The sequence below is a fragment of the Ceratotherium simum genome, chromosome 26 (genome assembly GCF_057802395.1).
Source record: "Ceratotherium simum simum isolate JZ-2026a chromosome 26, ASM5780239v1, whole genome shotgun sequence".
Taxonomy (NCBI): domain Eukaryota; kingdom Metazoa; phylum Chordata; class Mammalia; order Perissodactyla; family Rhinocerotidae; genus Ceratotherium; species Ceratotherium simum.
In genome coordinates this window covers 14,455,576-14,480,380 of record NC_141925.1, presented here as the reverse complement: position 1 = coordinate 14,480,380, position 24,805 = coordinate 14,455,576, and the positions used below count along the sequence as shown (strand labels likewise).

Genomic DNA, 24,805 nt, shown 5'->3' with positions numbered 1-24,805 from the left:
GAAGCACTTGGTCAAGTGCTAATCAATGGCAGAACTGAGATTTCAATCAGGTCTGACTTGGATCTGGTTTTTAAGCACTGTAGATGCTCCATCACCCACCTCAGACATCACTCCCCTCTTTTTTAACCCAGGTCTAGATTCAACTCCATCCAAGGCTGCTTAGAAAATGCCCTGTCCAGCGTCCTTGAGTGGGCAAAAGCTACGTAGAGGTGTGCTGGCGGGGACAGATCCTTCCAGGACAGACCCTTCTATCCCCAGAGGCTGTGACCACCTCATCACAGTCTCAGAAAGACTCTGGGCAACTCTCCACTGTGAGACCACTGTCGAATCCTTGCAGCGGGTACTGTGGTGGCCCTCTCTCCCCACCCCAATCAGGCAGCCACTTTGCACAGTGACCTTTCCGGATCTACGCTGTCAGGCTGCAATTTAGCCATTCCCAAGATTCTGCTCAAGGCTTCTGCAGCCAAGAGCTTGCCGCCGGGGAGCACTCCCAGGGCCCGAGACTCCAAGTAGATGTTGCTTCGCATTAAGGGCCCACTGTGCTGGGCTCCCAGAGAGGAAGACAACGGATCTCTGCTAAATGTCCCGGAGGGAGGAGTCAAATGAGAAAGGGGGGAAGGGTGAGAGAGAGAGAAAGAGGGAGGGAGAGAGACTGGGCATCTGAAAAAGGGAAACGGAGACAGCAACCCCATGTCTGTCTGGAATGGAGAGACTGGTACTACCGACTGGAAATAATAATAGTAAGAGCTACATTTATCAATCACTTAGTAACAAAGACTAGCACCAAGGGAGACTTTAATAGGTGCCAGGCACTATATTAAGCACCCTTCTTCAACTGGGGACCAGTCAAGTTACCTCTCCCTCTCCAGAATAAGACGGTGCCCTGCCCCAGCAGGGAGACCCCAAGATCAACCAATCGCAGCAGAACCCTTGGAGCACAGCCCTAGGCGCAGCCTCACTCGTGAAGCAGCTGGGGTTTCCTACGTGCCTCCTGCGTGTCAGGTGTGGTGCGTGATTCTTTTGTTCCTACCGGTGCTTGTCTTATTATGAGTATAGTAGACTGACTGCGCCGATGGCCCCAAGCAATGGTCTGCTGTTTCCACATCCTTGGCAATGTGACTTTGCATCCCCTCCTATCAAGAGGTGCAGTCTATTTCTCCACACCGTGAATATGGGCTGCCCAGGGGACTTGCTTTGGCCAAGGAGTGTGGCGGAACTGACCCTGCTCCCGTTCTCACTTGGGCTTCAGGTAGCCTGGCACACTTCCACTCTTTTTCTTGGAACTCTGTCACTGCCATGTGGACAGGGCCAGGCTCGTCGACTGGGGGATGAGGGGCCATGTGGAGGAGAGTCCCCATGTCCCAGCTGAGACAACCCTAAAGCAGCCTATGGGAAGCCGATACCCAGATGTGAGAGGCAGTCAAGATCAGCAGAGCCATCACCGAGACCAAAAGAACCAGCTAGCTGACCCAAAGACCCAGGAGCAATAACAAATAACAAAAACCACCTGCTGTTTTACACCACCGAGTTCTGGGGTTCTCTGATACATTACCCCAATGACACAAGGAGTATTATGCAAAGACATCGAGCCTCAGAGACCTTACCATCTAAAGTCACCCAGACAATAAGTGGCAAAGCAGGAATTGTGCCCCATTGGCAGAGTTTTTATCCATGGTGATCTAGATCAGGGGTCAACAAACTATTTCTGTCAAGGGCCAGCTAATAAATATTTTAGGCTTTGTAGGCCACATCGTCTCTGTGGCAACTGCTCAGCTCTTGCCACTGTAGAGCGAAAGCAGTCATATACCGTATGTTAACAAGTGGGCGTGGCTGTGTTCCAATAAAACTTTATTGACAAAAACAAATGGAGGGCCAGATTTGGCCCGTGAGCTACAGACTGCCACCTCCTGCTCTAGACTACTCCTTGCATCATCACCTTTTGTGTCAGCCCTTCTTCCCTTTCCTTTCCCTGCTGTCTCACTTCTTGCTTTCTCTAGGATTTCCACATAAACCCTTCAATTATCTTCCACCATTTTTACACTCTACTCCATGACATGTGACAACTAACTCTAAATGCAGCACCTTTGTTCCCCCAGCAAGTGTGCGACTCCACTCCCCAATTTCACAAATCTCTGTCATTTCCAAAAATCGGTTTGACTGACATGTTTTCCCAATGTTAGGTTGATAGCTCTCCGGAATCCCCAGGTATGGGAACTTTAAAAAGCTACGATTGTATTCTAAATCCAAGACCCAACATCATCACTGTGACAGTCGGGAATGCAAATTACTGCTGTTCAGAATATTAAAAAAAAGTTCCAGTTCTGTAGCTATAGAAATTTGACTTGCTCCGAAAAAAGTTTACCCCCCCCCCAAAAAAAAATCCAGAGTGATGCAGAATAACTCTGAGAGCTGTTTCATCACCCCACACACCCGGTCTCTGGGGCGACCTCTCTCGGAGACGCAGGAGAGGCACGTGATGGCGATTTCTTGCAGAGAATAAAAACTGGGACCGGAGCAAACGAAATCCCAGTGATTCTCAGTTTTAAGGATGCAAAGCTCATCCAGAAAATGAAGTGTTATAATAGATTTCAGATTTTCCACCTCTTTCTTGCCCTTGCCGCGCATTAGTCGTCCTACTTAGAATATAGAACATTGTTGGCAAGTAAAGTGGACTCTGAGCTTGGCTATTTTTTCCCCCAGTTGAAAAAAAAAATAGACTTGAGAGCTTCGCAGAGGAGCTCAGCCAATTTTGAGGCTGAGAGCCACGTCTTGAAAATCTCATCCAAGGTAAGTCAGGGCTAGTGTCAAACTTTCCGTAACTTCTAACAACCTTCTAAGTACAAATAAAGATGTCTATCTGGACTGACTGTAGGTTTTAAAGTTCTAAAGCTAGAAAGGCAGAGGAAGGCCATCTCGGTTTTCGCTATGGTGAAATTCCACTTCTGAGAAGGGCCGGCCTTGGTCCCAGGACCTGGCATTGAGCGAGCTGCTTCTGGAGCCGCCATCACCACAAAGTCCAAGAGCGTAGCGGAAGGAGGTGCCTCGCAGGACAGTGGCCCTTGACAGCAGGGAGCTCCTCATGCATCCCACGTCCAGAACCCACTACTGTGGTTGGAGCACCCCAAATAGTCTGACACACCCAACCAAGAGCCCAAAGCCTGCCACAGAGCACACACTTGTCAACGTCCCCGAATGACATGCATTTGCCCTGTGCAGAGGTAGCGTTAACCATTGCTAACACAGTTATCTCCATTATACAGATGAAGAAACTGAGACCAAGGCCCAAGGTCCACAGCCAGCCAACAGTGGAGCTGAGATTCACAGCCAGCTCATCTGACTCCAGAGGCTTCTCTTAATCAAGACAAAATAACTGACTTAGTGCCTGATCCTACTTGTGTGGGGGCCCAGGTACAGGTGGTGACAAGGTCCTGGTGTCGATGAACACCCCTGGATCTGCCACCAGATCCTGATCATCCCCAGGCCACCTGACAATTGTCTTGTTTTGAAAGGACTTCCGTTGGTGAGCAGCATGTGAGTTACGAGACCTAGGAGATCAGCAGGTGGGGGTAATTATTTCCCATTACACAGATGTGGAAACTGAGGCCCAGGGAAGGGAAAAGTCCTGCCCTTAGTCACCAGACTGTTAGTGGCACAGTCAAGAACAGACCACAGGTCCTGGGCTTCCAACCCAGAGCCGATAGAGGGGTGTGGATTTGGCCGAGGTGGAGTCCATCCATCTTGATTTTGCACAGCCCTTACGGGCCAGGAATCCTGTGAGCCCTTTGAGCTGTGTATTCCTAAAGCTTTGAAAACGAAAATATGCTGCTGAGTGTCTCACATGTGGAGTATGCTGAAAAGGGATGCAGGGGTAAAAGATGCTTAAGTAAAACACACACACAAAACCAGACACAGCCACAAATTGTATTTTTATCTCAGTAGCTATTTACCCCTACTCTTCTGTGTTACAAGAAGGTTTACGCAAAACACACAGTTCCACTGACCAAAAATTAAAGACAAAACACACAAGAGGTAAGGGGAAGTACAGAAGGAAATCAAGAGAAAAGAACCCCATAGGAAATTTAATTTGCCACCAGGAGCATGGTAAACATCCAGAAAATTACCATAGGTCCTGGGCATTTGTGAGAGGTATGAACTCTGTCTCTGAGCTTCCTAGCAGACAACACAAAGAGGGAAACACCATTAGTTATTTGGTTGTGTCACAGATGGGATTCCTCGTTTTACAAAAAAGATTCTTTGTCACTCCTCATTTTTCAGTGTCATCAGCTGATTGTGTTCTGTTTCCCATGTATTAGTTCTGTCTCCATATCTGTTGAGCTGATGTGAAATGACCCACTGCAGGGCTCTGCAGAAAGGCTTCTGAAATCAGATGAGCTGGCTGGTCTGTACCCCTGCCTCCCCGGTACAGTCAAGTGTTTATTTACCGAGCATCCCCTGAACAGACCAGCAATGAGAGGTTTAAAGCCACTTTGGTAGGAGACTGTGCCACCAGAATAGCAATCGGACACGAAGCCGAGAAAACTGTGACTTTGAAGTGGAAGTGAAGGAGAAAACTCACGTTTGGGTTGACATCGTCTCCACTGGGCCACACACAGTTTTTCTGAAACCCTTTTCTGTACCAAGTGAGGCACACTGGAGTAAGGAGACCCCTTCCCCTTCTTTCCACGCCCTTCCCAGTCCCGCTGGCGAAGGATGAGGGGCTCAGCCAACGCTCTCAGCTCCAAGCACTGACGGGCCGCGTGACTAACAGGCAGAGACCAGACCCGGGCACGCGCTGCACCGCTGGCTCCGTGTAGTGCAACTGCAAACTGAGTGGGGCTCCCTGAAGACGTGGGAGCATTCCAGGGCCAAAATTCACATCTGCAGCTGCGAGCCAAGAAGAGCAGAGAATGTACTTCAGCCCCCCAAGCTCTGCGCCCCAGAGCAGCATTGTACCAGAACTCTGCACGGGGACGTCGGGCAGTTGACTCCTGTCGGCTACTCGAGCCAATGTCCAGAGATCTTAAGAAATCAGGAGGGAAGAGGGTGATGGGCAGGGCAGGGTAGCCGGCATCCTGAGTCAAACATCTTCCGGCAGCACCAGAAACCTCCCTTTAATACCCAAACAACAACTGGTATTCAATCTTTCACCCACTGACCTCGAGCATCTCCCTGATGCCACCACCACTTAGCGAAGCCACTGCAGTTCCCTTCGGAGAGTTGTACCAATTAAATAACGTGACACTTTAGAGGTGTAAAGCTATGTATTTACTCCCAAGCCAAAGGCTTGAGGGTTCTTGCTTAAAGATTTTAAGTGGAAAAAGGATCTCCCTCTTATAAGTCAACATTAGCGACCACTGTTTGCAATTCAGAAAGGCCACCACAGAGCAGGTACAGGCAAGGGGCCCTGGAGACATCTGGGGAACTGCATCCAGATTGCCGGAAGGGCAGAGGGCAGGATGGGGCCATGCTCCCAGCACGGGCTTGGAGAGGAATGGGTTCGGCTCCCAGCTCCACCGCTTACCTCTCACACGCTGTGTGATCCTGAGCTAGTTACTTGATCTCTCTGGGCCTCACTGTCCTCCTCTGTAAAATGGGGCAAAGATAGCTACTACCTGCTGGAGCAGATGAAAAGAGACCAAGTGTTCCAGTGCAATTAGGAATCCCCAACACAACCCTGCACATGGACGCAGGAGCCACTACAAGCATCAGCAGCCGTTCCCTCTGCAGAGGTTCCTCTTCTGCTCAGCACAGCCTCAGAATGCGCTTCTGTCCCATTCTTCAGAGGTCTCTCACCAAGATGGGGATGGATGGGGAGGTTTCTGGAAAAACTGGTTGCCTGGGCCGGGCCCAACTTGGCGGGTGTCACCGACAGCTGAGGACGCCCGTGTGAGGATGGGGCACCTCGGGGGCTGTCTCAAGGCTGCTCCCCGCAAGGGAGGAAGGATGGGCTGGCTGGCCGGGCTGACACATCAGAAGACATGTTGCTGCTCGAAAGTTCCGACACTCTCATGCCACAGGCACAAGCTGCTGCGTCAGGCAGGATGGCAGGGAGATGTTTATTCAGAGCGTGGGGTGGCCTGAATATCAATGGGGCTGCGCGGCAAGGGCTTCCGGGGGCCAGCGCTCAGGAGGGGCCCAGCCACGTGGGGACGCAGACCAGGGCTGACGGGGGCTGACCCGGGCAGGAGAAACGCCCTTCTCCCCAAACCCAGCCCTGCACCTGCTGCCTGCGGAGGGCTCTGTCTCATCTCTGCCTGCCCAGGGATCTCCGCGCTCCTTCTCCCCTTGGCACCAGGGACAAAACTTATCCTCCAGCTCCAGGCAAGTCGAATCTGAATTATGACAGTTTTGAGTCCCTTCAGAGCAGGAACCTGATCTCCCCGCTCACCATTATATTCCTGTGTCCTGACAACGCCTGGCGCACGTACACAGCAGGCACTGGGTAAATATGTCCCAGAAGAAGTGTTATCCAAGGGCCTGGGGGGCACCTGTGAAGAATGCAGACAAAACTCTTGCCCTCATGGAACTTTATTTTAGCACAGGGAGAGAGACGATAAATAATAATAATAATACTATGCACAAATGATGCGCATAGTAGGGTAGAAGAGAGCAGGACACGTAGGATGCTGGGAAGGAGCAACTTTTAAAAGGATGGTCAAGGTAGGCTTTGAATGGAGAGGGTTGGATTTAAGTGAGACTTGAAGCGGGTGAGTGGATATCTAGGGGAACAACATTTCAGGCAGAGGGAATTGCAGTGCAAAGGCCCTGAGGCGACAGTATGCCCGGTGTGGCTCACCTTGCCAGCGAGGACCAGCGAGGAGGCCAGTGTGGCTGGAACAGAGGAAGTAAAAGGAGGAAATGCAGGAGATTAGGTCAGAGAGGGAATGGGGGCTAGATCATACAAAGCCTTCTAGAACCGTGGTTCTTAACGGGGGCAATTTTACCCCTCATAGAACACCCTACATGTCTGGAAACATTTTTGGTTGTCACAACTTGGGGTGGAGGGTACTGGAATCTAGTGGGTAGTGGCCAGGGATGCTGTTAAACATCCTATAATGCACAGGACAGCCCCCTTCCTCTCCAACAAAGATTTATTTGGCCCCAGTGTCAACAAGTGCCAAATCCAGACCATTGTAAGAACTCTGGCTTTTGCTCTGAGTTGAGACTGTTTGTTGAATGAATGCATAACCTATGCCTGCACCAATGATACACAAACCGTAAATCCGGAGGGGTTTCATCTTTTTCAGAACACTTTCTCCTATTAATAGAGTCAGGGAGAAAGAAAAGAGACCTTGCTTCCTCCCAGAAGCACACAGCAGAACTCCTGGTTTTAAAATGTCCTATTTTATGTGCAGCCTAAAAGGGTGCCAACTGTCTCCTGGCCTGGTGACAACAGAAGTCACTTCTTGGAAAGCTGGCTGTGGTAACACGGAGGTGGTGAAGGATCTGCCCAAGGGAAAAAAACAAAATCAACAACAAAAAACATGTTTCTCGGGACCTGGGGGTGTGGCAGGGGCCCCGGTGGAGACCAGCTCCACGTCTGTCTCTCTCCGCGTGAAGATTGAGGGGCAGGGGTTTTGCTGGTGATTTCTTGCGTGTTTTCACCTCTGATCTCCAAATCCTGGCCCAGCTACTTCCAGAAGCCCATGGCCTCGCCTGAGTTTCATGTGGGGGATTAGAGCAGGGAGGACCCGGTTCCCCCCTCCTGCCTCTGTGTTTGTGAATAATCAAAGGCTAATTAGCCACGACCTCATGGGACAAGGAATTAGATGTGCAAGACATCTCAGAGGCTCTGAAAATAAAACTGCGAGGTGGATCTGACATTAAGACCAGCAGGGATCACTGGGGATGAGGTCAGCTGGGGGCCCAGAGCCCAGAGACCCGGGGCCCAATGCGGGTGGGTTTCTCCAGGGCCAGGCTGACCCTCTGCCTCACACCAAAGATGAGAAGGAAGAGGATCCGGCCTTCCTCTGTCAGCTCACAGATCAATCAAATCCAAGCATTAAGAACCCAGAGTGAGCTTCGGGATTGGTGAGGCGAGAGGAATGTCCTCCAGGCTGGAGCCAAACCATCAGGGCTCAGATCTTGGCTCCTTCACTTCCTGGCTGTGTTAACTAGTCTAACCTCTTTAAGTCTTGGTTTGCTCATCCGTAAAATGGAGTCAAATGCAAACCATCAGGAATTCCCCTCAGAAATCATTTTGGTGGGGAAGGAACGGAGAAGAGAGCAGAAGTCCTATTTACTGATTCTTGTGCACCAGACACCATGCGAAATGTTTCGACTTATTAGCTTATTGAATTCTCCCAACAACCCAGTGTGGTATTGGGTACCCTGTTTTAATACGAGAATGTTGCAATTGAGAGAGATTGAACCAACTGCGTGAGCAGAATCCCCTTCTCCCCATGTTCTATTAGCACCACGACCATACCCGGGGCACTCTGAACTTCTCAACGTGCATTGTCATGCCGAGCCCTTATAACACGTGTGAGAGCCAGCCATGAGCGCCACCACAGCCCCATTTTACAGATAAGAAAAACAAGGCATGTCCCTCAAGCTCCCACCTGCCAACAGTCTCCACCAGGAAAACAGAGCTTGCAAAGAAAAGTCCAAGCAAATGCAAAACGTGGCTTGGGTCAGGTGACAGCCATGCGGGGAAAGACGGGTGTCACATCTGTGTCCAGTTCAGTACCAAGGTGTCTGGGGCCCATAACTGACATTCACGGCACAGCTACCACCCGCCCCCACACTGAGCCCACAGGTTCTCATTTAATCCGAGAAGCGAGCCTGAAGGCACCTGCTCGCACTATTCCCACAGTACAGATGACGGAGCTGAGGTTCAGAGAGGTGGAAGCATTTAAGCCACACATCTCGCGAATGGAGGCACTGGAGGCTGAACCAGGTTGGTTGAGGTGTTCCCAGCCGCTCTGAGGCCCCTCAAAGTCTCTGTGAAGTGTGACAATGGGAGTCCGGCGTCCTGAAAAATTGTTCTACCAGCAGCCGTGCAACCTTGGGACAGTCAGTTCCCCTCTCTCTGGCCTCAGTCTTCCTCTGACAGGGAAGAGGCTCAACTGAAGGTCCTTCAGCTCTGACCTCCTGTGGTGCTCTATATAGACCCAAGGTAAATGCTACACCTACCTCAGGGCCTTTGCACTTGCTCTTCTCTATGCCTGGAAAAATCTTGCCCCAGGTATCCTCATCGTTCACTGCCCTGGCAACTGCTCAGAAGGTGTCTCCTCCAAGAGCTCCCCCCCACACTACAGGCATTCCCTATCCCTCTTACTATGTTCCTTCCCATGCCACTTATCATACCTAGGATATTATATATTTGCTTATTGTCTGTCCTCCACCTAGAATGCGAGCTACTTTTTTATGTCCCCCATGTACCCACAAACCCTACCTAGTACATGACAGGGATCGGGTAAATATTTGTGGAATGGATGCCTAAATGCATTAAATCCATTTCTGTGCACCTACAGTGCTCCAGGCAGAGTGGGACAGCATGGTTAACCCATCACCACGATGGAATCCAGCTACATGCAATTATCAACCCGGCTGCCATGTTTAATCAGCAAATCTGAGTCGGAGAAAATAGCTTACAGAACGGGCGTGGGGGCAGCAGTAACCACAGCCAGACTTCATCACCAGACAAAGCAGGCTGGCGGATTCTACTTGCACAAAATACCATTCAGACCTCCCCAGCCCGTTAACTTGCTCTTCAAGGAACTTACAGAACGGACCACTGCCAAACACCATTGAGTTTAATTACTCAGATGATTTTAATAGTGCAGCAGGCTTTAATTAGAGGCAGCACTGCTGCAGAGAAGGGCTTGAAAGCACCCTTCCTGAGTCCCCAGCCCCTCTTCCCCTCATGGTTCTCCAGCTGAGGTCACGATTTAGCCTGGACTCAGCCGTAGAGAATTTGCCAGCGAGGTCGAGGAGAAGTGATTTTCATTTGCCCCCTGCGGATACTGAACCAGGACCCCTCATGCCGCATTTCCTTGACTGCTCAGAGACACCTTACCCCTTCTACGTGAAGAACAGGGAAGGTCTGCAGAATGGGATCCTGCCCTCGGAGAAAGTTTCAAAGAGACGAGCTTCACGGGAAGGATTCTGCTCCCCCCTCAACCTGGTGGGTGTGAAGAGGGGGCAGACACCACGATGCCGCCGGAGCCCCACCCATTCAGCGCACACCAGGCACACACCAGGCAGCAGAAAGGAAAGCTGGCTGCCCGCGCTTTCTTTGAATGAGATGAGAATTGAATTTCAAAAACCAACGGTGCAAAACTTCATGGGGAAATAGCAGATGACAAAAGGATAATTCAGTAACCAAGCACCTAAAAGGTGCAGGGGTGGGGAGCCACGTCTAAGTCAACAACCAGGTCATGTGGAATTTGGGGGTCAAAACAGTCCCTTAGTTGTTAAGAAAGTGGTGCAAATTGACCTCGAATGGCTCGGTTAAGAATTCCAGTTATGTGCAGATGGTTCCATGCTTCCAACAAAACGCTATCTTTTAGCAAGCGTGCGGTGATTCTATTTCTAGGAATTTAACCTTCAGAGCTGTTTGCGCTTCAGTAAATGACACATGTGCTGGGAGGCCTGTTGCAGTACAGCTTTTAATTGCCAAAGACTGGAAATGGCCCAGCCTTCATCAGTTGTGGCCTGGGTAAATAACTTATGCTGTGCTGAGGCAAATAGGAAACAATGTAGCAATTAAAACGAATGAGGCAATTCTGTATATATGAAACAGAACAACTGACAAGATATATACATAAGTGAAAAAAACAAGACACATGACAGAGGGCACGGTTTGTTGCCATGAACTAAGAGGAGAGGCTCAAAGCAGTCTAGAGCCAGACTCTCCAAGACTGAATTCCAATTCCCTCTCACTAGCTATGTGACAGTGGGCAAGTGACTGTACCTCTCTGGGCCTCAGTTTCTTCATCCATCAAATGGACTGTTAGAAGAGTTAATATATCTAAAGCATGATTCTCACTGGGGGTGATATCATCCCCCCAGGGGGGCAAATATTGGTTCAGAGGGTTTGGTGGTGAAAAAAATCTTAGATATTACAATTGTTTGTAGCCTTCCAAAGCTCTACCGTACCCCATACATCTTCTCCCTTAGTATTTAATTTCTCTCACTAGGGAGAATTTAAATTAAATTAAACTTTTCTTCTTAAGAGGGTGATAATGAACAAAAGGTTGACAAACACTGATCTAAAGTATTCAGCAGCAGGAGGCAAATGGGGATGACATTTACCTTGCAACGGTGCTGGGAGGCTTAAACGAAATGATGGCTGCCAAGGCCAGTGCTGTCTTGTTATCCGGGCCCCACCCTAACGCAAGGTGGTCAAGGCTGACATCAACCCCCATTTCTCAGATGAGGAGTCTGACATCCAGGAAGATGGGACTAGGCCGAAGGGCAGAAGTAGAGCAAGAATTTTCACCTGGTCTCCCTGACTGAGAGCCTCCAATTTATGCTTTAATGACATTTGAAGGCCACATGGCCCAGTTGTTCATGCTGCTGCCTGAATCCACTCTCGGTCACGACAGGTCAACCCAGGCCCAGGGATCCAGACGTGTGCTCACCCATTAGAGCATCATTATATGATGGCGAGTCCAGCCCACGGACCACTGTAGCAGACAGCCAGGAACTTCCATCACATCCACCGTGAGGAAGCCTCAGAGCTGCTGTCTTCTTGTGAGGCCCTCTGGAGAAATTTCCATCCACCCTGAGTACCAAGAACAGCCCCGCCTGCCATGAGCAATGGTCTGTGTCAATCATCTGGATACAGGTGGTGGAAGGGAGTACATTTGCTTTTCCCACTGGCTGCCAGAAAGCTCCAAGTCAAACCTCAGGTCCCACTCATAGCAAGGTCTTGGTGGCCTGTGTTGTATTGTCAATCCTGTCTCCAAGTTATAGTCCCACTATCATGCTGCCTTCCTGTGGCCTCATTTTAATTGATGCAATCCTATTTTGTTTTATAGACTGCCATCCACCCTTCCTAGAACAGGGAGGGGTACAAAGAGATGAACCAATGAGAACTTCTCTCTAAGAAGTTCCAGAAGCAGCCACCACGGGCAGAAGAACCCATTAGGCCACATCACCCAGTTCCGCGGAACTTCTGAGCAAGGCTGGAAGGCAGCGGCTGGCCCTTTGGCCTGGAATGGGTGAGGAGGAGAGCAAAGGGGGAGAGTGGGAGCTTTCGTCATGGTAGTCTCAACAGGCAGGTCAGCAACTGATTCCCTAGTTTCTTCATTCATTCATTCATTCATTCGTTCAAGACCTACCATGTGCAAAGCACTGTGCTCCCTGCACGGGATACAATGATGAACAAAAAAATGACACGGTCCTTGCCCTCATGAAGATTATATTTAGTTCATGGGTCAGCAAACTGCAACTCATGGGCCAAATCTGGCCTGCCAGCCTCTCTGTGTGAAGTCTTATTGGAACCCGGCCAGGCCCGTTCATTTACATATGGTCCACAACTGCTTTATCACTACACCTGAGAACTGAGTAGTCGTGACAGAGACAACATGGCCTGCAAAGCCTCAAACATTTACTCTCAGGCCCTTTACAGAAAATTTGCCAACCCTGCATTTTATTTGTGAGTATATGAAAATTTTTCAAATCAACAAAAAAGAAATTCTGACATCCTCTTGAGACCCCAGTTTTCTCATCTATTAAATTGACTTGATAAGCGCGCCACTGTGAGGATGAAACGAGAGAACGCACAGAAAGCTCTCAGAAACAAGCCTAGAACACGGGCACCCGCGATGCTCTTTTATTCTCGTTGTTATTGATATTGCAACGGCTGGAGTAAGACGAGGAATAATGCCATCCCGAGACGCCTTGCAAACACGTTCAGTCTCTTCGTGCTGATTCCAGGAACAGGTATGATTAGCTGATCGAAGTCAACCAGGCATTTTACCATTTCTCTTCATTTTAAGATGAATATATATTTTTCACTCTTTCAACGTTTCTGAAACTGAGGCTTATCTTATAATCAATGTGTACATAACGATTTGTTAATTCATGTTTGCTGAGAACCAATTATGTGGCGGGCACTCAGGATATATAAACAAAACAATCTGTGAACAATAACTATATGGATGTATATACACGTGTGGATACATATAGCTCATAAGGCATGAAGTGATGCTCGCTTGGCGTTTACATTGGAACGGGGGATGCAAACAGTAGCTATATATAGTCTGTCAGCTGGTAATAACAGCTATGAAGAAAAAGCAGAACAGAGGGAGAGAGAATGGCGGCAGTTGGCGATTTTAAAGTGGTGGTCGGGATGGCCTCCCCAGAAGAGGACCTTTGAGCAAGGACCCGAGGCAGCAGGTGAGGGGGCGAGCGTGCTGGAATTTGGAAGCACAGACTTGAGACAGAGGGCAGGACAGGTGCAAGTTCAGGGGCAAGTCGGGTATCTTTGGCGGCGTGTCTTTTTTGCCCTCTCCCCACCAAGCTATTAATCGCGCAGCGCTATCCTTGGATTATAGAAACGCTCTATTTGTACAGTAAAGGCGTGGTGTGAAATAAAGGTGCTGGAAGTCGGACCTGGGTGAAGTGACTGTAGCACGTTTTATTTCAGTTTACTCCTCAAGCTCATGTCCTCTGAAATCGCTGACGTGTTTTCTTGGCCTGAAACCCGCTGTAAGCCTGTGAGCAAAAGCACCACCTGTCAACAACCTAGGAAATCCACAGGTAAGAATTTTTTTTTTTTCCCAAAAAGTCGTGGGAACCAAATGGGTTGTAATCAAAGTCGTAGGACCAGTTAAGCCGGTCCCAGGTCCTTCTTTGCACTTGGCGAGCAAAGCTGAAGGAGAAGGCGTCTATTTTCACAGAATGTTCTCATAGCGTACAAGAGAGATGAATCTGTCTGTATACATTCCCCAACTTTGCAGACATATATAGACACGCTGTGTAGACAGAGGAGAGTATGGGCTAATGAGGTCGTGGCTGTGACATTCCTCTGCCAGGATTCACAGCAAACTCACCAAGAACAAAGCCACAGACCCAGAAAAGAAAGGGCAACAGGCTCTGGGTGGCAAGGAAGACTTGACCCAGTGGCCACACTTCATTCCACTAATAACTCATAGTGACCCCCCTGAATGTTCTCCCCTGTACGGAGGAGGGGACAGAGGATCAGGGAGGAGCTGACTGGACGCTCGTCACAGTTCCCTATGTCAGATGCCCCTGGTCTTGACTATCTGGGAGAGGAGGCGAGTCCTTCTCAGACCTGGGTTCAGGTTCATGCGTCCAACATGAGTATAAATCTACGGTTGCTAATCTAACTCTGATTTCCAAAAAAAGTCCTGGATACGAGCAGACAGCAGATTAGAATGTGTATGTGTGTATGAGAAAGAGGAGAGGAGAGGGAGGCTGGAGAGGGGAGGGGAGGAGAGATCAATAGGCTTTTTAGAAGCAAATGCATTGAGAATGATGTTGATAGGAAGGGACGGGAGAGCAGAATTGTACCGGGCCAGTCAGGGTAGGGGCAAACAGCTCCGTCACAGCTTCCTATCCCCTTCAGCAATCACAAAATCACAGCACAGCATCATGAGCAATGATAATAATGACGACGCCATTGAGAACATTTTGCATTTTGTTCTTCAGACTGTTTTATAAGGCACAGAAGATGTGACACATCTTCCACGAAGACAAGTTAAATTGTGTGTGTGTGTGTGTGTGTGTGTGTGTGTGTGTGGCACTTATGGGGGTCACCTTTAGTTTCTGGAACATTTACTTATAATACAGAATACCTTCTTTCTTAACAGCGCTGAACAGATGAAGTGTTACTCCACTAAGCATTCATAACTCTAAGACCCCACAAGCCCCAGACTCTGGCTTCCGGAGAAAGGAAAGATGAAAAGAGCCAGGTCTCAAGCCCACACACGTGAGAAACAGTCAGTGCTGTGTGCCGACCTCCTTCCCGCAGACGCTCCTTCCCGCAGACGCTCCGGCAGCCACAGGGAGCCCGGGTGGGGTGTTTACTCACTGCTTCTAACCTGGATGTGACTCAACTCTTCACTCCTGTGGCCTTGGGGAAGGCTCGCCCTGGGGGATGGGGTGCCGTCTCCAGCCGAGGAGAACTACTGTGTTATGTCCTCTATGTGTTACGACACACATAGAGGAACATGCACTTGACACAGGGAAACAACTATAAAGTCACCCAGAGAGAGCCTTTGAGCACCAGACAACTGCAAGTTCTTTACCCTCCCTTTGCCCACAGGGATCAATTTCAGAGTAACTTACCAAGTGCATTCTTCTATGATGAGATTAGGTGCAGTGCTGCATGTCTGTTTCCCCCAAAATTCTTGTTAAAATCCTACCCCCGCAATGTGATGATATTAGAAGATGGGGCCTTTGGGAGGTGACTAGGTCATGAGGGTGAAGCGCTCATGAATGGGATTAGTGCCCTTATAAAAGAGACCCCAGAGAGCTCTCTCGCCTTCTTTCTGCCATGTGAGGACACACGAGAAGTCGGCCGTCTGCAACTGGCAACCTGATCTCAGACTTCCAGACTTCCGAACTGTGAGAAATCAATTCCTGTTGTTTTTCGCCACCCAGTCTCCGGTCGTCTGTTACGGCAGCCGGAGCTGGGGATACATCATGTATGTAACCAAATGAAGATAATTCAAATGCAGGTGGTTGGGGGAGGGGAAAAAGAATGAGAGAATGGGAAAAAGTGAGAGAATTGAAGGGAGAAAGAATGAGAGAGAGAGAGAGAGAATATACAAGAGAGGACAAAAATTCAGACTACACAGGATTTTTGCCCTACATGCTGACTTTTAAACCTAAACTCCAAGGAAGATGCAATTCCTCTGTACATGTGTCTTTCACATTATACAGCAGATGGACGTCTGAAAAACGATATGAAGAGGATTTTTTTTAAATCCTTTTTGTATACATCTTGGAAAGCTCGCAACATGAAGGCATCCATCTGTCTCGGTTTGGGCTGTTATAACAAAATACCACAGACTGAGTGGCTTAAACAACAGACATTTATATTCTCACGGTTCTGGAGGCCGGGAGTCTGAGATCAGGGTGCCTGCCGGGTCAGGTGAGGGTGAGGCCCTCTCCCTGGCTTGCAGACAGCCACTTTCTCACTGTGTCCTCACATGGTGGAGAGAAAGAGAGGGCTCTGGTCTCTCTTCCTTTACTTATAAGGGCTCTAATCCCAGCACAGGGGGCCCACCCTCATGACCTCATCTCAGCATAATTTCCTCCCTCCTAAGACCACCACATTGGGGGTTTGGGCTTCAACAAATGAATATGGGGGGACAGAAACATTTAGTCCATAACACCATCTCCAAACCCATCCATGAAGATAAGGGTCCTTTGGTAAGATGGAACGTTGGCTCTGAACATCTAAAATGTATCCTTTTGGTAAGTTTGAGTTTCCAAGTCTTGAATGTTCTTACACTCGTGAAACCAAAAAGCTATTGCAGGCACGCATTCCAGCCCCCGCATTATACAGAGGAAGGGTTTGAGGCCCAGAGAGGCAAAGAGACTCGCCCAGGGTCACACAGCTGGAGTGAGTCAGAGCCGAGCCTTGGACCTGAGTGTCTGGTCTTTTGGCAATGCATGTTCTGGCTGTTACTGGCTTGTGCTGCCTGGGATAAGTGGGCCAGCGCCTGGGGCCTGGGAATCCGTTAGTTATTTGAGCCTGAAGTTTTAATGCCCTATTTTCTGAAAGTCAAAACTACACCACCGGGGTATTTCTCTTTTTCATTGCGGGAGTCATCTCTGTTTTATTTATATTTTACAGCGAAATAGATTTAAATCAAATGTGCTTGGGCACAGAAGAAATCTGACCTGAAAGACGGTTTTTGTGGCAGAAAGAGAGCCAGCAGATATTTCCTGCCTTTCCAAGGCCAGTAACGTCCTGGGACAACGCGATCTATCAATACATCTTTCATAAGGGCTTCTCTGCACAGGGAGGTGGAAATCTTTCCAATGACTCCGGCCCGTTTGTAACTTTGCCCTGAATAAAAGAAGGGATTGATCGGGGCTTGGACGGCTTCCATGCCCAGGGGCCTTCCTGCACCCTAGGAGGCAGAGTCTACAAATGGAATTCAATGGGGCAATTGCTCTTGAAGAGAGAGCCCAGTAGGGGCATGCATGGCCTCTGAAGAGTGGGCAGTGAAAGGTTAAATGTGCTCAGCCTTCCTCTGCTGGGGTCTGCAGAGGGACTGACATCTGGAAGTCTCTAAAATAAACAGGCTCGAAAGGAATCGGAGGGAAGGCTTGCCATTGGGTGCCCAGGAACTGGAGATCACTTTTCCCTCTTGGTCATCTCCGACGCACAGTCGGCGTAATATAGCCTCACAAGTCAGTTAGCATTTCTTAAGAATCATTGATGGACAGAGCTCAAAGGCTCTGTAACAGGGCACAGGGGCATGGGGGGTTGAGAAGGATGGCCCATTCCTCCAGACACATCCCATGACCCCAACGACGGCCCATGTCCTGAGCGCTCCTTGGCTGGGAGACCAGGAGGCCTGAGCTTAATCTTAGAGGCTGCCTTGCTCTTGCTCACTTGCTCACTACGATCCCTTGGGCAACTGAGTCCCCCCTCTGGGCCACGCATTCCTCTTCTCTACAACTGGGGCAAAGCTGCTTACCTTAGGGCAGTAGTTCTCAATTCTGGGGGGCGGTGATTTCGCCCCCCCACCCAGGGACATTTGGAAATGTCGGGAGACATTTTTAGTTTTCACACCTGGGGGAGGTGGGGTGGGGTGCTACTGGTATCTAGTATGTAGAGGCCAGGGATGCTGCTAAACTTCCTACAACGTCCAGGACAGCCCCTTCCCCTCACACAACAAAGAACGATCCAGATCAAAATGTGAATAGCATTGCAAAGTGGACAAAACCTGCTTTAAAAGTTGCTGTGCCAAGTCCCTGAGGCTGTGAAATATGGGGCCCGGCCCAGCACCAGGCCCAGGACAGGCCCAGAGGAAAGGGAGCTCCCGCCCTTCTCTTCAGAACCCTTCCTCCTGACCGTCCCACTCCCCACCCACCTCCCTGGAAGGTGAGGGCAGGGCTCTCCTAGAACAGTCGCTTCTCCCTGCCTTCCTCTAAGGTGGTTTGCGTGCAGAGAAACCCGAAGCTCTATCTGCATCCTCACAGGCTGCTTCAGTCCTAAGACACCCGCCCACACTCCTGCTCACCAAAGATCCCCCCAGTCCCTAGCTTCTCTCCCACTTCCCAGGCATGTGACCTTGAATAAGATCCTTCTGTTATCCAAGCGTCACTTTCAACGTTGCCAAGAGGATTAGAAATCAGTCTCCTTCCCAGTCCCTGGCACATAGTAGATGCTCAATAAATTATCTCCTCTAATTGTCATGAGGATCAGGAGTAAACCACGAAGAGTGGTTTTTGTGGCAGAAAGAAAGCCAGCACATATTTCCTGCCTTTCCAAGGCCAGTAACGTCCTGGCACAAGGGGATCCATCAATACATCTTTCATAAGGGCTTCTCTGCACAGGGAGGTGGAAAATCTTCCCAACTCCCGCCCGTTTGTAACTTTGCCCTGAATAAAAGAAGGGATTGATCGGGGCTTGGACGGCTTCCATGCCCAGGGGCCTTCCTGCGCCCTAGGAGGCAGAGTCTATGGCACTAGGCTATGGCACAGGGCCTAGTACCATAGCTGATACTGAAGAAATCTTGGTGGATGGAGGCAAAGGATCAACAGATGCATGCAAATGTGAATGACAAGAAGAAATGAAGGTTCGTGGAAAAGCAAATGTCTACCACGAGCCTAGCATGCAAAGAGAGCTGAGAAGTTATTTGCCCAATGGAGAGGAGGGGAGAAGGGAGCTCAGAGAAGATCAAGGGTCTACAACCTCAGCATCACTGACATTGGGGCCAGATGGCTCCTTGCTGTGGGGGCTGTCCTGTGCATTGTAGGGTGTTTAGCAGCATCCCTGGCTTCTACCCACTGGATACCAGTAGCATCCCTCCCTCTCCATCCCAGTTGTGACAACCAAAAATGTCTCTGGACATCGCCAAGTGTCCCCTGGGTGCACAATTGCCTCTGGTTGAGAACCACTGGTCTGAAAGTCTCTGACAAATACTCACTCACTCAGCAAATACTTGTTGGAAGAAGGCAGGGATGGAGGCGTGAGGGGACAAGGCTGACCCGCCGCCCTGGCTTGCCTTGGCTGCTTCGCCTGGCTCTCACTCATGATGAAGGAGTAGGAGAGAGGCTGTCCGCAGGCAGACGCCAGCTAGGTTTCTCTGAAACAGACGGCTGCTGCTAAAACGTACTGTTTGTGCTCTGCCTCGTTAGGAGGGCAACTTTTCTGAACCTATTTCCCCAGCCCTGAAGATTTCATGTGGATATCGCAGTAAACGTCCATGCCACTCCACCTGCCTCTAATTCCTCTTCCTTCAAACGATTCTTTGGAAGCCCTTCTCGTCCCCGATGGTTTAAAGTTCTTTTGTGGATGACCCACCGCAGTTAAGAAGAGTCAGAGGTATGGAGTTAGTTGTGTGTTTGTGATTTGGGCTTAGAGGTGGAACAACGCATGCCTCTCTCTAGCGTCTGAACGTAACCTTTTCATGACGCTGAGGGAGCTACGTAGGGAGGGAGTAAAATGCAGAGGTCACAGGTGCACAGGTGGAGGGGCTGCTGGGAACAGGGGTGGCAGGAAAGGGAGGTCACGTGAATTCAAAGGCAGCTGCACCTGGAGGCTGGGGGCAGGAGCACATCACCCCTACAAAGATGGAATCAGATGGAAACTTCTAGAACCTGCCTTAAGGAATGAACTGCAACTGAGCTGAATTACCAGACGCTTCCTTAACATGTTCCTCTTCCTCACATCCCAGCTCCAATCCTTTGCCAAGTCCTAAGGGTCCCTTGGGTCCATCCACTTCTCTCCGGCTCGACCATCGCCTGTACCTAGACAAGAGCAGCAGACTCCTATATAGAGATCCCCCTGTTTTTACCTTGCCCACCCATTCACCCCTTCTCCAACCAGCAGCCAGAGTGATCCTCTGAGAAGGCAAACCAGATACTACTCCTTTGCTTAAAATCCTTCCATTTCTTCCTATTTTTCTTAGGACAAAGATGGAATTCTCACTGCAGCCTGCAAGGCCCGCTGCCTGCCCACCCCTCACTTTTCCCCCGCCCTCTCTCTTGCTTCTTAGCTTTCTCTCCAGTCTTGACCAGGTTCCCACTCAGACCAGGACCTTTGCACATGCTGCTTCCTCTTCCTACAATAATCCTTATCCAGACTACACTTTTTCATTTCAGCTTAAATGTCCCTTCCCCAGGGAAACTCTGCTGACCCTCCCCAGCCACGTGCCGCAGCCAAACAGTCTCAGAACATTGAGCTTATCACAGTCTGGCTCGGTGACTGGCATCCGTCCCCACCAGATGATGACACTGCCCGAGGGCAGGGCCCACATCTGTTTTGCCCACGAATGGGCTTTGTTCCTACTCAGTTCAGTAACCGTTTGTGGAATGAATAAACGCATGAATGGGGAGGAGGAAGACAGAGGCCTGCTCCAAGTGTAAAAGAGTGTCCCTTTCAGGGGTCATGTCCCATGGCTCCATTCCCAGAAACCATTCGGATAAAAAAGGCAGCAGGGAAGACTTGGCATCTGCCCTGCCTGGGAGGAACAGGTGGGCTGCCTCTTTCCCTCCACCCTACAAGCTTCCCTGGTCCAGCCCCAGCTGGAAGAAGAGGGGTCCTCCTTCCCCCCGTCCCCCAGGAGAAAAACAGCTCTTCAGTCCAGGTTAATCAGCCCCTGCAAATCCACTCGTTGTTTCAACAATGACAGCAAATCGCCAAGCTCCTCCTGCCCTGGCAGCGTACGGGAGATATGCGCCCTGGCCCCAGGGAGCCCAGCGCAGCAGCATCACCCGGGGGCTTGTTGGAAATGCAGACTCCCAGGCCCCCCCCCAGTAATGCCCCCCCCACCCCGGACCTGCTGGATCAGAAGCCACCTGTGAACAAGATCCCAGGTGATCTGTGAATGTGGAAAGTGCTGGGCAAGAGCAGGCTCATCAAACCACCTGCAGGGTTGGTTAAACTGCTGCTGGCCAGACTCCACCCTGCCCCACCCTGCCCCACCCCTGGCTGCTGACTCAGGAGGTCTGGGGTGTGGCAGGACAATGTGCATTTCTCTCCTGTTCGTGCCGATGTTGCTAGTCCCACAACCACTGCTTTACCGCCTTATGGGGGTCCAGGTGGAGCTCAGAGGGGCCCAGGAAGGCGTTCCAGAAGAGGCAAGATGTGAGCCGGAAGGATGAACAGCAGCTTGCCAAGAAACAAGGGTAGGGGGGCATTTTAGACAGAGGGCACTGCGTGAGCAAAGCTAAGCAGCATCAAGCAAGGCGAGCTCAGGAGATGTCACTCATTAGCTGTGCCTGGAGCTCAGGCTAGAGGGGAGGGTGGCAAGGGGAGGGGAAGGGGAGGGAGGCCGGGGGAGGGAGGGAGGAGGGAGTGGGGAGGGAGGGAAGTGGGGGAGGGAGGGAGGAGGGAAGTGGGGAGGGAGGGAGACAGGGAGGGAGATGGGGAGGGGAGGGAGGCAGGGGATGGGAGGGAAGAGGGAGGGAGGGAGGAGGAGGGAAGTGCAGGGTGGGGGGAGGGGAGGGAGGCAGGGGAGGGGAGGGAGACAGGGAGGGGAGGGTGGCAGGGGAGGGGAAGGGGAGGGAGGGAGGCCGGGGAGGGAGGGAGGAGGGAGTGGGGAGAGGAGGGAAGTGGGGAGAGGAGGGAGGAGGGAAGTGGGGGAGGGAGGGAGACAGGGAGGGAGATGGGGAGGGAGGGAGGCAGGGGGATGGGAGGGAAGAGAGGGAGGGAGGGAGGAGGGAAGTGCAGGGTGGGGAGGGGGAGGGGAGGGGGAGGGAGGGAGACAGGAGGGGAGGGAGGCAGGGGGAGGGGAGGGAGGCAGGGGGAGGGGAGAGAGGCAGGCAGAGGGGAGGGGGAGGGGAGGAGCAGGGAAGGCGGGTGGAGGAGAGGAGGGGGGAGGGGAGGGGAGGAGAGGCAGCCTGCAGGTCACAGAAGCTCTGCTTCCTCCTAACCTGCAAGGTCTCTCGTGGCACAGCAGCGTGAAGGCTGGAATAAAACATCCTCAAATTCCCCTCCTCCTCCTCCTCATAGCTGATACTCACGTAGCGCTTACCACGCATCAGGCCTTGTCTTAAGGCCTTACATACATTAACGCTGTTTTCTTTCTTTGTCAACTCTTTTAAAGAAATAATTACAGACTCACAGGAAGTTGCCAAGGTAATACAGAGTTCTGTGTTCCTTCGCCCAGCTTCCCCCAGTGGTGACATCTTATGTAACTGCAGTGCAATATTCTTTTCTTTTTTGAGGAAGATTGGCCCTACGCTAACATCTGTGGCCAACCTTCTTTTTCCTCCCCAAAGCCCTGGTACGTAGTTGTGTATCGCAGATGTAGAGCTGTAGCTCTTCTATGTGGGACGCCGCCACAGCACGGCTTGACCAGCGGTGCATAGGTCCGCGCCCAGGATCCAAACCAGCGAACCCCAGGCCGCTGAAGCAGAACACACGAACTTAACCGCTGCGCCACCAGGCCGGCCCCTTGCAGTGCAATATTAAAGCCAGACCATTAACATCGCTACCAGACTGTTAACTAGACCACAGGCCTGAATTGGTTTTCACGTTTTCCGTGCACTCGCATGTGTGTTACTGTTTAGTCCTCACGACAAGCCTCTTATTAACCCATTTTGCAGATGAGGAAACTGAAGCACAGGGAGAATAGAGGACTGGCACAAGGAGGGGCAGGGGGCAGAAACTGAACTCCGGAAGTCTGGCTCAAAGCCACCACTCAGTCTTGTGGCTTCAAGCCATTCCTCATTGTTGCTTTTCTGGCAAGTTCTGGTATTTATGCAAACTCTCGTGGATCGGGGACATTTCTGGGGATATCCACATCTGAAAAGGGCTGCTGGGTGCCAAATGGAGGCTCGAGGCCCCTCCTAAAGGACCGGGTCCTCTGGGAAAAAGCCCCACTGGCAGGGAGCTGGGGAGAGAGCAGTGGCCACAGATGCCCTGTCAGCTCCTGGCAGCCTCGTTCCCTGCTCAAAGGCGCCCCTGTCCACTGGGTCTGCCCCCAGTACCTGGTCTGCTGATGGCCGCAGGGCTGTCCTGGGCTGTCTGCCTACATCAGGACCAGACAGAAATCTGCTGTTCCCCGGCCCTGCTCCTGCCCTGGCGCCTGGAAACCCACAGAGGCCTGCTTGTGAGGGCAGGAAGCAGGAGGCTGGGCTCCTCTTGGCCCCTGGCTGCTGGGGCTGGGCTGGGGGTGGACGGGAGCGGGGAGAGAGGACACAGTGAGGCCTTACACCACCAAACAAGGCCTCCCTCACGAATGCGGCCTCCAGCCACCGCCTCAGTGGCCAGCAACCTACCAGACAAGGCCCCCCTTTTGCTACCGACTTTTATGTGTGTGGGGCTCCTTGGAAGGGACCTCCCCTGTGCTTACAAATATGTAAAGATGATCTCTGCATGTGGACAGGGACTGCTCAGACCCACGCACACGGCTTGACTTGTGGCCAGATCGGTGGGGCTGTGGGTGAATTCCTTCCTTCTTCACCGTGGCATTCCGTTAATGGTGCTATAATACCGTCTGTGTAGTCAGGCAAAAAAGGTTTCCTTTCATTAGGGAAAAACAAATTCAAACCGTGAAAAAAAAAAGTTTAAAAAAATCCACTATGGCGTTGGGAGCAATTTTGCCTGGATGTGCAACAACAGCTGTCAGGGACTGATAAAGAACCTCAGTTCTTAACCTCTTCAAGCCTCAGTTTCCTCAACTGGAAAGTGTGGGTTAGGCCGGAAGGATCCACCCCGAACTCTTAACCCACAGAGCCCTGTATGGGAGAGAGTGGGATCGAGGGGGCAGAGTTAAGGGGAGTCTTTTACTTATGTTCTGTCCAGAGATTCAAAACGCAGCCTTGGACATCAATGAGTTGATCATCAAAGGCCGCCATCAACGGGTCACGGTCACTAATTATAAGTCAGCCCCCTCTGGGAGGGTCGGGAGCACTGGACAGGGCTTGTCCAGCCTCAAGAACATTCAAACCCAATTGTTTTAAAACATTCTGCAGGTCATGCCAAACTGGTGGGCTCCCCAGTGACTAGTTTTGACTTCTAAAGTCAACCCTTGACCAGGAATTATTTCAGGAGCCCTCTGAAATCCTTGGATCTGGAGATTCTGGAGACAGTTCTGAAGCGACAGGCCCTCAGGTGATGAACTGTGGTCCAGGAGTGTTCACACGGCTCCCCACTCTCTGGCCAGGAGCTCGACGGGGCTCTCACCCCAGAAGCCTTGCAGGTCCATCCACCACCCACACACTAGCTCCCTTGGGTGCCACAGAGAAGGAAGAAAAGTGCATCATCAGCCCACCCCAGCTGCATGTGGCTGTCAAAGTCATTTTTAGAGCCCCCCTATAAACCACTAGATTCTAGATCTCAGAATGTGCATTACAAGTTCCCCTTAGAGGGCAGAAGCTCCCTGCTTTCCCCATCCACTGCTTCTCCGTGAAGGGCACTGATACATCTGTTCTCCCAAAGAACTCATACTAGGAGGGGAAATGGACAAACAATTAGCTGAGAGCGGCATGTGAAACCAAATTACAATTTATACCCTCCAATTCCATAAAATGAAGGTCTACCATGAGAGACACAGAAGCCAGAAAACCACTAGAGATAGAAAATCAATAACCATGGTGAGGGAGGGAAAACTTGACAAACTGAAGCTAACAGAATGAGTCCAACTGACACTAGATGAAGCTCTGAGCTTCCTGGTGGCCAAAGCAAAACGAGATG

General features: G+C 50.8%; 1 protein-coding gene and 1 long non-coding RNA gene across 3 annotated transcripts in view; one reads left to right on the top strand and one right to left on the bottom strand.

Annotated features, from left to right (window-relative positions):
- Positions 1-24,805, bottom strand: part of XYLT1 (xylosyltransferase 1) — a 300,963-nt gene that overhangs the window by 152,217 nt on the left and 123,941 nt on the right. The window lies entirely within an intron of this gene.
- On the top strand, positions 21,129-24,053 carry LOC147913573 (uncharacterized). The gene is made up of 3 exons (XR_015548526.1): positions 21,129-21,291; positions 22,212-22,243; positions 22,387-24,053. It is a non-coding gene; the product is annotated as an uncharacterized LOC147913573 (long non-coding RNA).